The 14,219-nt window shown below is 41.3% G+C and overlaps 1 long non-coding RNA gene across 1 annotated transcript; it reads left to right on the top strand.

Moving 5' to 3' along the window:
* The first annotated feature begins 1,084 nt into the window (after nucleotides 1-1,084).
* Nucleotides 1,085-8,781, top strand: LOC139434182 (uncharacterized). The gene is made up of 2 exons (XR_011643595.1): nucleotides 1,085-6,660; nucleotides 7,573-8,781. It is a non-coding gene; the product is annotated as an uncharacterized lncRNA (long non-coding RNA).
* Nucleotides 8,782-14,219: the final 5,438 nt, after the last annotated feature.

Here is a 14,219-nt window from a genome sequence, read left to right as displayed (position 1 = left end):
ATAGCCGGTGTTATGCCGTAGGTTGAAATGCACATTATTTATTCAGCCGTTTGCTGTTTAATCTGATGGGAAATATATCATTCAAAAGAGAGAGAAAAGCTTATTAAACTACTAGACGAACGCTCAATACAGGCGATGACGTCACGTTTGCGCGTCCCCGCGAACAGGGCTTCAATCTACAGCAAGACAGAAAAGCTTATTAAACTAGACGAACGCTCAATACAGGTGAATGTACAGGCTTCATGAATCTACGGCACAACACCGTTGCCGTTGAAGACTAAACTGAAGAGAAGTAAACCGGAAAAGAAAGTAATAAGGACATGGACAAATGAAAGTAGGCAACAGTAGGCTACTGTAAGACCGAACAGTACAAGCTTCTTGAAGAATATGGGTTGTTTTAACCCAAACATTTATAAAAGTTATTTCACCGCAAATGTTATGATGACTATGAACTGATTTGTAATATTGTGTATACAGTATTCATCCACTTTGGGTCATATAGAGACAGGGCTGTCAAGTTTTGAACAGAGTTCAGAGTGAGATTTTGGCAGCGGCGGGGCTTTGGGTGGGGACGGTGGTCTTATCTGATAAATGACACATATATTCATACAAATAAAAACATATTTATTTCATTCTTAGTGAAGGGATGTGTGTGTGTGTGTGTGTGTGTGTGTGTGTTGTTGTAGGTGTTGGTGGCAACCCTCTCCGCGTCGGCATTAGAGTGAGGGAGCACTAGAACAAGTTGAGCTATTTTAGTGAGCCTCCCAAACTGGCTCAAACCGGTCACCTTTAAAAAAAGGAACCAAGAGACTCTATTACTCAAATGCTTTGCTTTTGATTTCAATTGATTATGTGTATGTCATGTGCAGAGTTGGGTGTTTTTATGACACCGCTAACGTAAGTGAGAAGTGAGCGATTCCGGTTCTGCTTTTCGATTCCGGTTATTTTCGGTTTCGGTTCTTTGAGAGGGTAAAAATAAGTCCCATGACAAACTGGGAGAAAAATATATTTATGAAAACATTAAGTCAAATCTGTATTCCTATTTACAAATCACATACTGTTTAATTTCTTACGGTTATGAAGGATAAAGATAAGGAAAAAGTAACTGTGAATAAGATATAGTAAATCCTGTTATAGGAAACATTGAGCTGTCTGAGTGGAAAAATAACGTGTTAAAGTTTACTGCTGTTAAAGTTTACTGCTGGCCGGCTACATCCTGTTATCTTCAAGGACGAGATGTGGGGCCCTGATCCTCACCAGACGCAACTGTCTTGTGAGAAAACCAGTTAAAACAGGTAATTAGAAAAAGGGAGTATGGCCCTGGCCTGACCTTGGCTAAAACTGTGTGTTGCTGGGCAGAAAAGGCAGACTGCAGCACAGAGAGCACCAAAGGTGGGGGCTTCACAGCAAACACTATAAAGAAAAATATATATTCAGAATTCGGCACTCACTTCAACTGGGACCTCACACTGACGAGCCTGTCACGGTGGGAACTCAAGAAGGAGTCCAAAGCGCTTTGTGGTATAGTACGGATTGATATATCTTTGTTGAACTGTGTAATAAAGTGCTTATTTGTAGAAACAATTCATTGGAGTGCAAAGTCTAGTTTTTGTACAGCTAACAGAGAATAGTGTCTAGGACACAATTCCTTTCCCCTCAGAACTAAGAAAGGTCATCGGCAGATCCGGACGGCGACCCCGCTCTGGCCATATCCAAACGATCTGCGCGGAGGACGGACCTGGTCCGGTAGACTCCAACAGCTTGGTGACCCCGTGACGTGATGGTCTAGAGCGGGAAGTCCGGACACCGATGACCTTCTGAGAGGACACCAAAAAACATTGAGTTTACGGCTTTTACAAGAAACCATCTCACACAATCAAAAACCCAGGTCATTTAGAATCAAGGTAAGCATCTGCCTGTTACAACAAATAGATGTGTTTGAAATACCACTACATTTTAGGATTGTGTGAAAATGGCAGAAATAATTGTCTCAGCTAAAAAGTAAAGATAAAACGTAAATAAAATTGTGTGCACTGAATAGATCAACAAGGGTATAAACAAATCTGTGATGAGAAGCGGGTGGAACCCGTAATTTATGAGGATCCGCCGCGGTCCAACGGGAAGGTGTCAAACTTGTCAAACAAGTAGCCAACAGTAAGGTGTCAAACTTGTCAAAACAAGTAGCCAACAGTAAGGTGTCAAACTTGTCAAAACAAGTAGCCAACAGTAAGGTGTCAAACTTGTCAAACAAGTAGCCAACAGTAAGGTGTCAAACTTGTCAAAACAAGTAGCCAACAGTAAGGTGTCAAACTTGTCAAAACAAGTAGCCAACAGTAAGGTGTCAAACTTGTCAAAACAAGTAGCCAACAGTAAGGTGTCAAACTTGTCAAACGAGTAGCCAATAGTAAGGTGTAAAACTGGTCGCCGTATCAGTAGCTAATATATCTGTGTACAATGTTTGCTGTTTGTTGATTGTTCTGTCTGTTGGTTGTCATTGTTGATTCGTAAAGACCTTGTTTTATGTTGGTAAATGTTTTGGTATACCAATAGTTTGTTGATTAGTTGTTGAAAGAAGCCCCCCTTCTCTTGAAAAGGCTGAGAGCTCCAGCCGGAGCCGGGGTGTCAGTATTTGTCTGTGAAAGAATCTCCCCCCACTTTTGGATTCTGTAGAAGAATACTCTTTGTTTCAATCAGAAAAAGAGCAAGCTATTCATCACAATTGTATTTTTAGGTTATGAATAAAACAAAAAGTAGTAGCCTAAGTGATAAACAGGAGGGTTTTTGAACGCTTGTCAGTCAGAAGGAATATATTAATGTTTATATAACAGGGGAAGCTCATTTGTGGTCAGCTGCCCTCTGTTCTTCAATATTCTGTGTTGCTCCACGGACATTCAAATAAATAAGAATAAGGACATTAAGAGTAACGACAAGAATTGTCCAGTGTATTAATAAATACAAGTGAACACATATTAACCTAGTCAGATAAATAGATACGAAGTCATTCTTGTTTCAAGGAAGCCCCCCCCCCCCTCATGGAATGCCTGTTCAAGCCGGGGTGTCTGTGAGAGTACCCACACCCCCCTCCTTCTTTTTTCTCTCTCTCTTCTTAAATGCATGAAGAAAGAGCATTGAATTTAAAACAAGGAGTGAATAACATTGAAAATGAATAGATCAATGTGGGAGCTCAAGTAGTAGATATTGAAATAAATAAGAAACTATAATTTGCTGTTTTTAGCATAGTTTTTGTAGGATACAGTTACGTCACTTTGTGGTTTTATGAGGGGTTTTGAGAACTGATTGGTACCATTACATTGCATTGTGAATTTCGTGGTATTTGTCATTTACTGAGAAGTTTACTTATATTTCGAAGGCATTTATTGCATACAGTAACGTTGAGGGAAAGTAATAATACTGTTTGCTGAGTATATGAAGCAGGTTAAAGTTTGATTCAAATTGAACATAATAGTGGATTATTCCACCTAGTGTTTTTATAATATCATTAGTAGACATTAATTGTGTTTGTAAGTTTATGAAGAAAGAGTAGAAAGTAAACTGGGAGGTTGTTATGAGTTTGTCAGTCAGAATGAATCTGTTAAATGGTTACGCATGACAGAGGTGTTGCACAAACACACCGGTGATTGATGAGGGGAAACTTGAGCCGGCAGCTGCAGGGCACAGGGAGGAAAGAGAAAGACAAGTAGATGTTTTGAAGAGTTCAGAGAGAGTACAACTTGTTTCTAAATAATGTCATATTGTTTTGTGAGTAAACATGAAATAAAAATATATTTACTAGATATAACAACAACAACAACAACAGGCTTAACTAGGTTGACAGAAAACTGCTATTAACCAGTTTCAGCAGCTACTGTCATATCTGTGTTCTACAGAGAACATATGTTGCATTTACAATTCATATTAAGGAAGTCCACAATTGATACCATTAAAGACCGTTTTGGTTTCAAATTAAAGAAGATTTTAAAGATGAAGTAAGCAGGACTTCAACTAGACAAAAGAGATTTTACAATGTGGTTTTACTACTGTTAATGGAGTAAAGAATCCGGGTAGACTACTGCCATTGATTTGTTTTAACATTCACATGTTTCAGCATTCCTGACCATATAGACACTCAGCCGTTTTATTTCGTAACCCTTTGGGGGAGAGATTTAAATTGAGTTTATCTCCAGTTGCTGGTTTTATTGTGATTACAGCGGCACTGGAAAGTTGTGCGCCACCTTTGGGTTGTACTCTGAATCAGTGTGTTGGTGAAGAGTTGCTCACTACAGAAACAGAAGAACTGTGCAAAGAACGCATCTGAGGAGGGTTTGACATTTTGCGTGTACCTCGTTGTCAAGGCAACAGTGGTGGGAAGAGAAACAGCAGTTTTGGGGGATTCCTGCTGTGCGGAGGACAAGTGTGTCTGCTGACTGTAGCACATTGATCCAGAGGTGCCTTCCCCCTCAGGACATCCCAGTGCAAGAGTTTCATTGATCCTATTGGCTACAGCTGCAGAGGACAACGCATTACTGACTGTTCACAATGTGACAAGATCTTGAGACAGGCTGGTCTCAGGCGGTTCAGACTCTGAGGAAAATATGCGATGATTTGACAGCATAACTGTGCAAGAGTTTTCCAGAGGGTGGTGTACAACAATAACATTAGTGTTTGAGAGGGGAGGCTGATTGTTTAAATGATGGTCTGGAATGCTGAAAAGATTAAAGTTTAATATTCTTGGTTGACAAACAAGACATCTGATTATTAGGTCACACATAATAATTTAGACATATAAACTAACTATGAGTAAAGGGATTAATGGATTTCATATCCTAGGGAGGGTTAGTTAGGTTGCGAATACTTCGCAGGGTATTTGCTAATGTATTTTGAAGAACAAATAACAAGGACACAAGTCCAATTTTGTTTTGTTTTTAGATTAAATTGTCCGTTACCAAAACTGTTCACCTTGTGTCTAGATTTGGACTTTGAGGGTAAGGGAGTATTTAGGCTTATTTTTATACATCTGACATTTTAAAATATGTTGGCTGTTCACCAGATAGACATTGGTTAAGAACTTTTCTGAAGATTGAATATTTGTTCCATTTCTACATATTCCTATTTAAAAAGTAATTTTAGAGTAAAGAGGGCTGAGGCTGAAATGGGAAATAATGTGGGGCCTTCAATCACCCATTAGAAGGGTGCATATTATTGACGACCAATAGGGAGGAGGGGTCACTCGACCCACCCTGCAGTGGGTTTTAAAATCTTACTTGCAGCTTCACAGGAAGCGCACAGCACCCGATTATGAGTTTAGAGGACTAGCGGCACCACCTCCTAATGGACATTCATTTAGTTGGTAATTAACTGACATTTAGAGATGTTAAAAAGTAAAAACATACCTACCATGAGGGATGATTCCTAAGTTCAGCTACAAACCATTGATGAAATTACTTCTGTTTTTAGGTCCTTGATAAAGGAAGGAGTGATTGTTACATGTTCAGGACACCCAGGGTTCCACGCACTGTTAAAGAGGGTAACATTGTTCTTTAAGTGCACCAGAATTGAAGATAAATTAATAGAATGAGTTATGGAATACATAGAAGAGTTTCACAGATCCTGATAATGTTTTGACACAAGATAATAGTGATGTACACAAGTTTCTGAATTACATCTATTAGACGTGTTGATATTGATTAGGTGTAAATGAACTGCAGTAGTAGTACAATAAGGAAGTGACATTTTTTGGCTAACACTTTTCAGGGAATTTGGGAGAACAGAGATATCTTGAACATTATAGTTGTAATTGTGAATTAATAAATGATGGCGCTCCATATATACAGATTTCTATAGACGGAGGATGCTGGCCTGTGCTGGAACATCGGAGTCTCTGCAGGGCACGACACATGGCCAAAAAGACTGAGACCAACTGACCTTTGACCCTGACAGACAGGGTAACTTGGGAAGGCACTGTCAATGACTGACTCTGAGGTGTACCTGACCAAAACCTGACTTTACAACCTGACGGTGTGAGTGAGTGTATGTTTGCATCTGATCAGTGCAACTGCATGATTTAAAACGATGACTAATCAAGCATGTTTTGGACTAACACATTATCTCTGTGTGATAATAATGTGTGAAATGAGAGGTTTCCTAACATTGCACAAAAGGGGAAACCGTTTCTAACCTACTTGATGTTTCACTCCCACAGGAGGTGGCGGTTTGAAGAATGTGAAACTCAAACTATGACATTTGAAGGTTCTGTTTCTTTTAGGACTGAAAGATGGAGAGAAACACTTACTGGAGTGTTTACTGTGGGAAATGATGGATGTACATTTGGGAAAATGTTTGGTATTGTCTTATAATCCATTATGACCTGAAGGTTTTCTTCCCATACAGGTTTTTGTTTACACATGAGATAATGTGTAAAAAAGGGGGAGTGTAAACTTTACAATGTACATTTTTCATTTAGGGACTGAAAGGAACCTGCTGCCCAACTCCATTGTTCAATCTGATCATTGATTGACAGTTTTAGAATTGACCTGCTCCATATCTGGGGATAACACACTGTTTGATGAATGTCTCTAATATTGATTGAGTTATAGCAGGTAACACAGATAGAGAATCAGTGGCCAAGGGGCTGCCAGAGAGATGGACTTAAGAAGCTGACCTGTGAGTAATGTGTCAACTAATGTGTCAACAGGTATTAAAGTAACTAAGGTTTGAAATGTAGAAAGAACATATTTACAGTTAAAGTTAAAACATAGTAATGTAATGAGACACAATGTAATTTGGACAACATCATGTAACTAGCCTGGTAAAGAAGTAAAAGCCATAGACTTTATTGTTGAGGTCATTATGGGGATATACATTTAATCTAAATACATAATAGAAAGACATTTGAGGACAGTTTGTTGGAATTCTGTATTCATTTTTTCAGCGGGATAATATCTAAGAACTGACGGGTAGAAGCAGTATCACCAGGAAGCCGTTCACTTTGTTAGTATTGTGATTTTGGTTGTTTTTGAATCCATAAGATTAGTGTGTTTCTTTACCAGAAACATTAGCAGTTCAAATCATATTTAGATTTTTAATGGGATCTCAGGGATTTCATTTAAAAATAAATACAGATGCTTGTCAGAAATTCAGAGCTATTGAAATATGTTATTTAGTTTACCTAAAGATGTTGGGGTTCTTATTTAGTTGGCACAGTCCAAGTATTAAGATTCTGAAGCTGCACAATTAATTTAGAAAACCTGTGCACAGGCGTCTGTTGTTTTAAGACACCCCACCAACAGGCTCCAAGTGGCCACGCACTGGTGGGTCAAACAGCCGAGGGCCCCAGAGCCCGGAGCGTAGGCTTGAGGGATTTGTATCAGATTTCTCCACACAGGTTGCTGACGCCGAAAGGGGGACCCGAGACGCAGGAGGCTGACTGTCAACCCCAGGCCCTCCGGCCCCGACCGAGTGACCCAGAGGACATCCCATGCCGTCCGCCTACAAGGAAAGGGGGACACGTGGTACCACTGGAGCAGGTGTGTGGAAGCACCAGCACCTACCAGGACCCTCGCTGACACCATCCAGGACCTAGGCCAACTGAACATCAGGCAAACAACCGAAGCCCCCAACCCCCAAGTGTGGACATCGACTCAACTTCCGAGGAGGAGGAGACAACAGGAGAACCAACGGCAGCCCAGGAGATAACAGCCGGCGAGGAGGCACAACAAGGGACCGCTCCCCCAAAGTAGGCGGTACACCACACGCATCACATACACACACCACACAAGAGACACTCACCTACACTGATACACCAAAGAACTTTTACAAGAAAAACGAAGATGAAGAAGAACTCAGGACCTAACCAACACCTCTATTGCTTGGCCTTAACACTTTGTTTTTTCATCATTGTTGGAATAATCATTATCATAGTGGGTGAAAGGGGGAGGCAAATCATTGACCAAAGTAATAATCCAAATTCCCCACAAAATGAAACTACACAAGATATCAATGGCCGTGTTTGCAGCAATTTTGACCTTGTGCGGGTGCTGCTGCATCCCATGTATCCGCTCAATGGTGGACAAAATAATTAGTACCGCCATAGCACCTTCTACTCCCCTGGGCCAACAACTCGCCTTGCTATCCTTAGAAAACAACCCAGACATTGAGGAAGGCGAAGAAGAAGCAGCAGCAATGGACACTTTCCCGACAGCACCATCAGTACCACCGTATGGCAGAATGTGGGAAAGAGAGACAGAAGCCTAAAACAGCTGACATAAATGTACATAAACAATAGCGTTGTTTTGTTGCCCCAATCATTAGAATGGGGCAAAAGGGGGATTGAAGGATAAAGATAAGGAAAAAGTAACTGTGAATAAGATATAGTAAATCCTGTTATAGGAAACATTGAGCTGTCTGAGTGGAAAAATAACGTGTTAAAGTTTACTGCTGTTAAAGTTTACTGCTGGCCGGCTACATCCTGTTATCTTCAAGGACGAGATGTGGGGCCCTGATCCTCACCAGTATGGCCCTGGCCTGACCTTGGCTAAAACTGTGTGTTGCTGGGCAGAAAAGGCAGACTGCAGCACAGAGAGCACCAAAGGTGGGGGCTTCACAGCAAACACTATAAAGAAAAAGATATATTCAGAATTCGGCACTCACTTCAACTGGGACCTCACACTGACGAGCCTGTCACGGTGGGAACTCAAGAAGGAGTCCAAAGCGCTTTGTGGTATAGTACGGATTGATATATCTTTGTTGAACTGTGTAATAAAGTGCTTATTTGTAGAAACAATTCATTGGAGTGCAAAGTCTAGTTTTTGTACAGCTAACAGAGAATAGTGTCTAGGACACAATTCCTTTCCCCTCAGAACTAAGAAAGGTCATCGGCAGATCCGGACGGCGACCCCGCTCTGGCCATATCCAAACGATCTGCGCGGAGGACGGACCTGGTCCGGTAGACTCCAACAGCTATTGAATACAATTATATAAAAATAATCTCTGCATTGTTTAGTTAGTTCTAAGTGGTGCAGTTTGAGAATGTACAATTGGCCCAGTCTCCTCTGATGTTACACTGCCTGTGAGACAGAGTCCAACCACACATGTCCAACACATAGGACATAACCTAATAATAATAATACATTATATTTATAGCCTATAGGCCTAGCGCTTTTCTACAACGCAAAGACGCTTGCACGCTTACACACGTCCTGCAATACACATGCTGCAGCTGCTCACTGTTTGTAAAAGTAAAGAAATAGTATTTTCATTTCCATAATGTACTTTCTATACCCTGCTTCATAAACAATACTGACATCCTGCTCCTCCGAGTCTGGGGGTCTGGGGATGTGAGGACAGCGCGAGGACACAGACAGGGAGGCTGCTTCACTTCATAAAGGAAATGGTGGTTAATATTAACAACACAGGAGTTAAAACGCTTAATAACCTTCATTACGTGTTAGAGAAAGAACATAAGAAAGTTTGACAAAGATGAGGCTGTTAAACGGGCAGCGGATCCGCTGTGTGTAGAAAGAGAGAGAGAGAGAGACGCTGAGCTGCACCGTGCAGCGATCAGCTGATACAGAGCATAGAGAGAGCTGCAGTCCGCGGGGCTCGGCCTCGCCTCCTGTCCTCACAACTCTTATTAATCCTGGTACCGGAAAAATTGTTATTTGTTCCTACTCGGAACCGAGTGTTGCTTCCCAAGCCTGCCACTGTGCTACACTTCCCGCCCCGCTCCGCCCCCGTCTAACTGTACAGAAAGCGGGGAGATGCATTTCCTTAGGAATCGACAAGCAGAACCGAAACTAACACTTCTAAACGAACAATGGCGGACACGTACAATTTGCGAATGAGTTCTGCCTTTTGTAAACTGAATGTATCAATAATTTGTCAATAAATCAGGTCGAAAAACGTCACTTGTCCGCCGGACAAGTCAATTGAAAGATCTACTTGTCCGATATTGTAAATAACAGTCCCGGACGGTGGGACGTGTACTTTTTCGCACACTGACCTTGTCCTGTTCCTCCGGCCCATGGAAAGGTAGTAGTTCCTGAAATCTAAAAAGAGCACCATGTGTAAAGAACTGATTAATGTATTCAATCAAAGTATTGAAATCCTGGAAAATGTTGAAACCCTTACCTGTCTATAAAGTATAGGGCAGAATGTCTAAATCCTACCCGGATACAGCCATGTTATTTTCTAATTGGCTGTTCGACAGCTTACATTCTTTTGATTGGTTGATGCGTGGCTACAGTGATTCTGTACTAGTTTGTTTACAAAATTGCGGCGCAACTTGGTGGGCGGTACCCTGGAAAGAAATCTCTGCGTGAGAAATACAAGGTGTGGCGTGTGAGCGTGTGAATGGAGTGGAATGCGTGTGTCTCACGCCAAATGCGTGAGACTTGAGAGCAGTGTGCGAACTATACCACGGTCTCCGGGGGAGCCGGGATTTTTTTTTTTTTGCGGGGGGGGGGGGGGGGGGGGGATACTGATCCGTGCATTAATAGCAACAGCACAGACATAGGCCTATTATAAAGAGAACATCTGTTGCACACAGGGTGGTGCCACAGATCTACATTTACATGAAACGTCCCGATGGATCATGTTCATGTCAACAGATTTCCCGAGCATGTATGGGCTACGCAAACTTCAATCAACTTGATAATAAATAATCTACGGACCACCAATGTAACGTTTGACTGTTTAATTAAATCAATTTAAAATGACTAAAAAACAGGCTGCATTGTTTCACATGGGCTATAGCCTATTATGGCTGTAGCCTACACAGAGCCGAACACACGCGATAAGAGCAGCCAGCGGCACCAACCATGAACAATATTAATATTAATAATACAGCTATAGCACAACACAATCCTCTCACTGCCTGGAGAGACGCGACGCCACACACACTACACAACGGCTCGTCTTCTTGTGTCTCTTCAGCCCCCAAGTTAACGTTAGCTGTCAAGTTAGCACTAGCACTGACGTTAGCTCCCTCCTCTCTCGGTTCTGTTGTAGCAGCAGTCACAACGTACGATGTGCTACCACCAGCTACATTCGGTTGGTCTTCTTGATCAGGTTGTTTGGCCGTCTTTTTAAAGAAATTGCCAAAGGTAAGTTGTTTTTTTCTTTCCGACATGTCAGCAGCAGCAACAATGCCTGGTAAACATGCAGTGCTAACTAAACGAGCTTGTGAGTGAGTGGGTAGTGGGTGGAGCTGCAGGCAGCGTGCACGGTGCAAGCAGGCGACACTTTTTTCATGAATCATAAACTCTAAATATAATTTTATTTCACTTATTTTACACCTTTGAAAAAAAAAACATTTATTTGGTCATCATATCAGTATTTTAGAGAGCTCCCCCCAAATTTCACAAACCATGTTCCCAGGGGAGCTCATGTCACCACTAGGGGAGCTATAGCTCCCCCTGCTCCCCTCCAGTTCGCACCCTGCTTGAGAGCCCTGTAGAGAACCGCAGTGACGCATCGTAAAACCCGGAAGTAAGTTAGCATTTTTAGCACTTCCGGTTCCTTCGTCAAAAAAGCCATGCATTTTCTCCATAGGGTTTTGGAAAATAGCTCGAAATAAGGTCTGTGGTTGACACAAATTTAAGAGATAAATCACGTTTTGTTCTACGACAGTAGATACATCAGCAGTGACCCCACTGGTGATTTTTGAAGAGTTTACGTGTCTGAAAAACGATGGTTGTTACTGAGTGGCTGAATAGGACTACAGAAATTGTCGAGGCCGTTGTACGTCATTACGCCTACACACGTAAACACTCCCGCTAAATTTGTTTTCCCCTGTGTTCTGCTTGAAAGCAAGTACCTGCCTATCTTTATTATCTGTATATCTATATCTGACCATTAGAATCTGTATTTTTGAAATTGTCGTTTTTAACACCGTAGTTTTACAAATTATAGAATAATTAATTACCAGTGTTTTCCAATTTTACTCGGCAGTTCGTTTCGTTAGCTAACGTCAGCTAAAGCTAGCGCTACTAGTTAGCTACGCAATGGTTTGTTGCTTTGCTCCGGGTTGCAGCCACAGGTCTTCGCATGAAACGTGCTCGTTCTATCATTTCCCGGCCAATGTTTTCCAAAGGAGAGTCTGGATTCGTGCCATGAGGTAAGCTGAAGTTACATTTTTGTCCATGTCACGGTGAAATGTAAATGATGGGTAGTGACTGTATCGCTGTTTTAGAGATGGCGCTTCTGAAAAGACCGCAACATAAGTAAAGATAATGAATACATCCTATTAAAACCTGTGTGGCTTATATGATAAGTTTAATTAGTACAAGCAGCATAACGTTTCACCTTGTAACTAAAGATTGTATTCAGGGAAATCAGTTTGACATATTGAACTAATAACAAATCACCTCTGGCTGGCAGAGAACTCTCTGCTCCATAGCTTCTCTTGGACGTAAAATCACATGTACATTTTACATTTATATTCAATTTAATATTCCATCCCTCACATACTTTTGTATATATAATAACTTATATTTTGTTTTTCTTGTTATGCTGCTGCAACACAAATATTTCCCAAATTGGGATCAATACAGTAATATCTTATCTTAATTAAGAAATATAACTATTATAATTAGTGTAGCAGCTGACACCTATTTTCAATATGGATTAATACCTTTATTTCTTTAGTTCAATTTTCATCTATAAAAATGTCAAAATAGTGAAAATGTTCACGAGACAAAGTGCAAGGTTATATCTTTAGATGTTTTGTTTTAGCCTATGTACTGTATGTCTTAATGCTCTTATATGTGACGGTGTGACTTCCATGAAACTAATATTTTATATCTTCCCAACAGACGAGCTGACAGGAAGCCTAACACTCTAACAACCACAACATTGCAAAGGTGAGTAAATGTAAATTAAAAACGATTCACAATTTCTTAATTTCTTCTTCTTTCTTGCAGTGAGGTGAAGTTGACCTTGCACTTGGTGCCAGTAAGGATGCTCCTCACGCAGGCTGAATGTTTCTCCCTCCTTACTGACACAGAAGCCCTTGATTTGCAATGCTTCACTAATTGTCATTTCCCTGGCTCCGTAGGGACACTTTACCTCCAGCACAGCGGGAGACCCTACCAGACCATCTAGAGATGCCCCCAACACTCCTGATTGGGAGAGCCACAAACCTGACTCATGGACCTGCATCTGGGTTGCAGTGGTGAATGCCCTGACGCCCTCACATTCATTCATAGTCCCGCACTGTACAGACAAAACACCATCAAGGGCCTGTTGTTGCCCTAGCACCCTGGCAATAAGGGAAGCAGTCACACGCTTTGACCTCAGGACAGCTCCAAAGTTGCTGGCAGTCAACCTCCCTTTCCTGAACAAATGCCAGTTTGGGTTGGTTCGCCACCTGAATTGCCCTCTGTTGCTCCTCAGACAATGCCATGTTTGCCACAATTGCCTCAGGTCCCTGATGCCCAACAGATTTGAGAATTTCAGGAACAGTAAGTGTTTCCAAGCTGTAGTGTTCCTCTTCTGGCTCGGGGGAGAGAAGCCAAGACATTCCTGAGAACCTGCCCCAGAGTCTGTCCCTCAGCCAGTCACGATCTTCGGAGGTGGGCTCTCTTGTCAGCGGGTTGAATGAGTTATTGGTTGGAGGAAATAGCTCCTCCACTGAATGCGTACGTTTAGCTGCCTTTGGCTTCTTCCACTGACAGGGGGGGTCAGTGCAGCTGAAACTGTGGATGGCAAAGATGGCTAATGCAGCCATTCTCCACATGGGCATTCATATTTTGTGGAGAGAATTCCCTCTTCTCCTGTAGATACCTGTGGTGGTGGGATTGTTTTATTATTTAAAATATATTTACATGTGTAATGCCTTCCCAATTATCCCTTTAATTGTTTATAGCCTACTGTATGTTTATTTCATGGATATTTCTGTGTTTTCTGGTGTGTAATATTTGTAATCTTGGGGCCTCTTCTCTTTAACATCTACATGCTACCACTGGCTCAGATAATGAAGAACAACAAAATAAGTTACCATAGCTATTAGGGGTGTAACGGTTCACAAACATTTCGGTTCGGTACGTACCTCGGTTTTTTGGTCACGGTTCGGTTCGGTACGTTTTCGGTACAGCAGAATTTTTTTTCACAAAACAAAACATATATATATATATTTTTTTATTATTATTAAACTGTGAATAATGTATTCACTCAAATAAATACAAAATATAATAAAATAAACATTAAGGTGCAGCATTTCGATT

The sequence above is a fragment of the Pseudochaenichthys georgianus genome, chromosome 7, assembly GCF_902827115.2.
Source record: "Pseudochaenichthys georgianus chromosome 7, fPseGeo1.2, whole genome shotgun sequence".
Taxonomy (NCBI): Eukaryota; Metazoa; Chordata; class Actinopteri; order Perciformes; family Channichthyidae; genus Pseudochaenichthys; species Pseudochaenichthys georgianus.
This window is presented reverse-complemented; position numbering and strand designations above follow the sequence as displayed.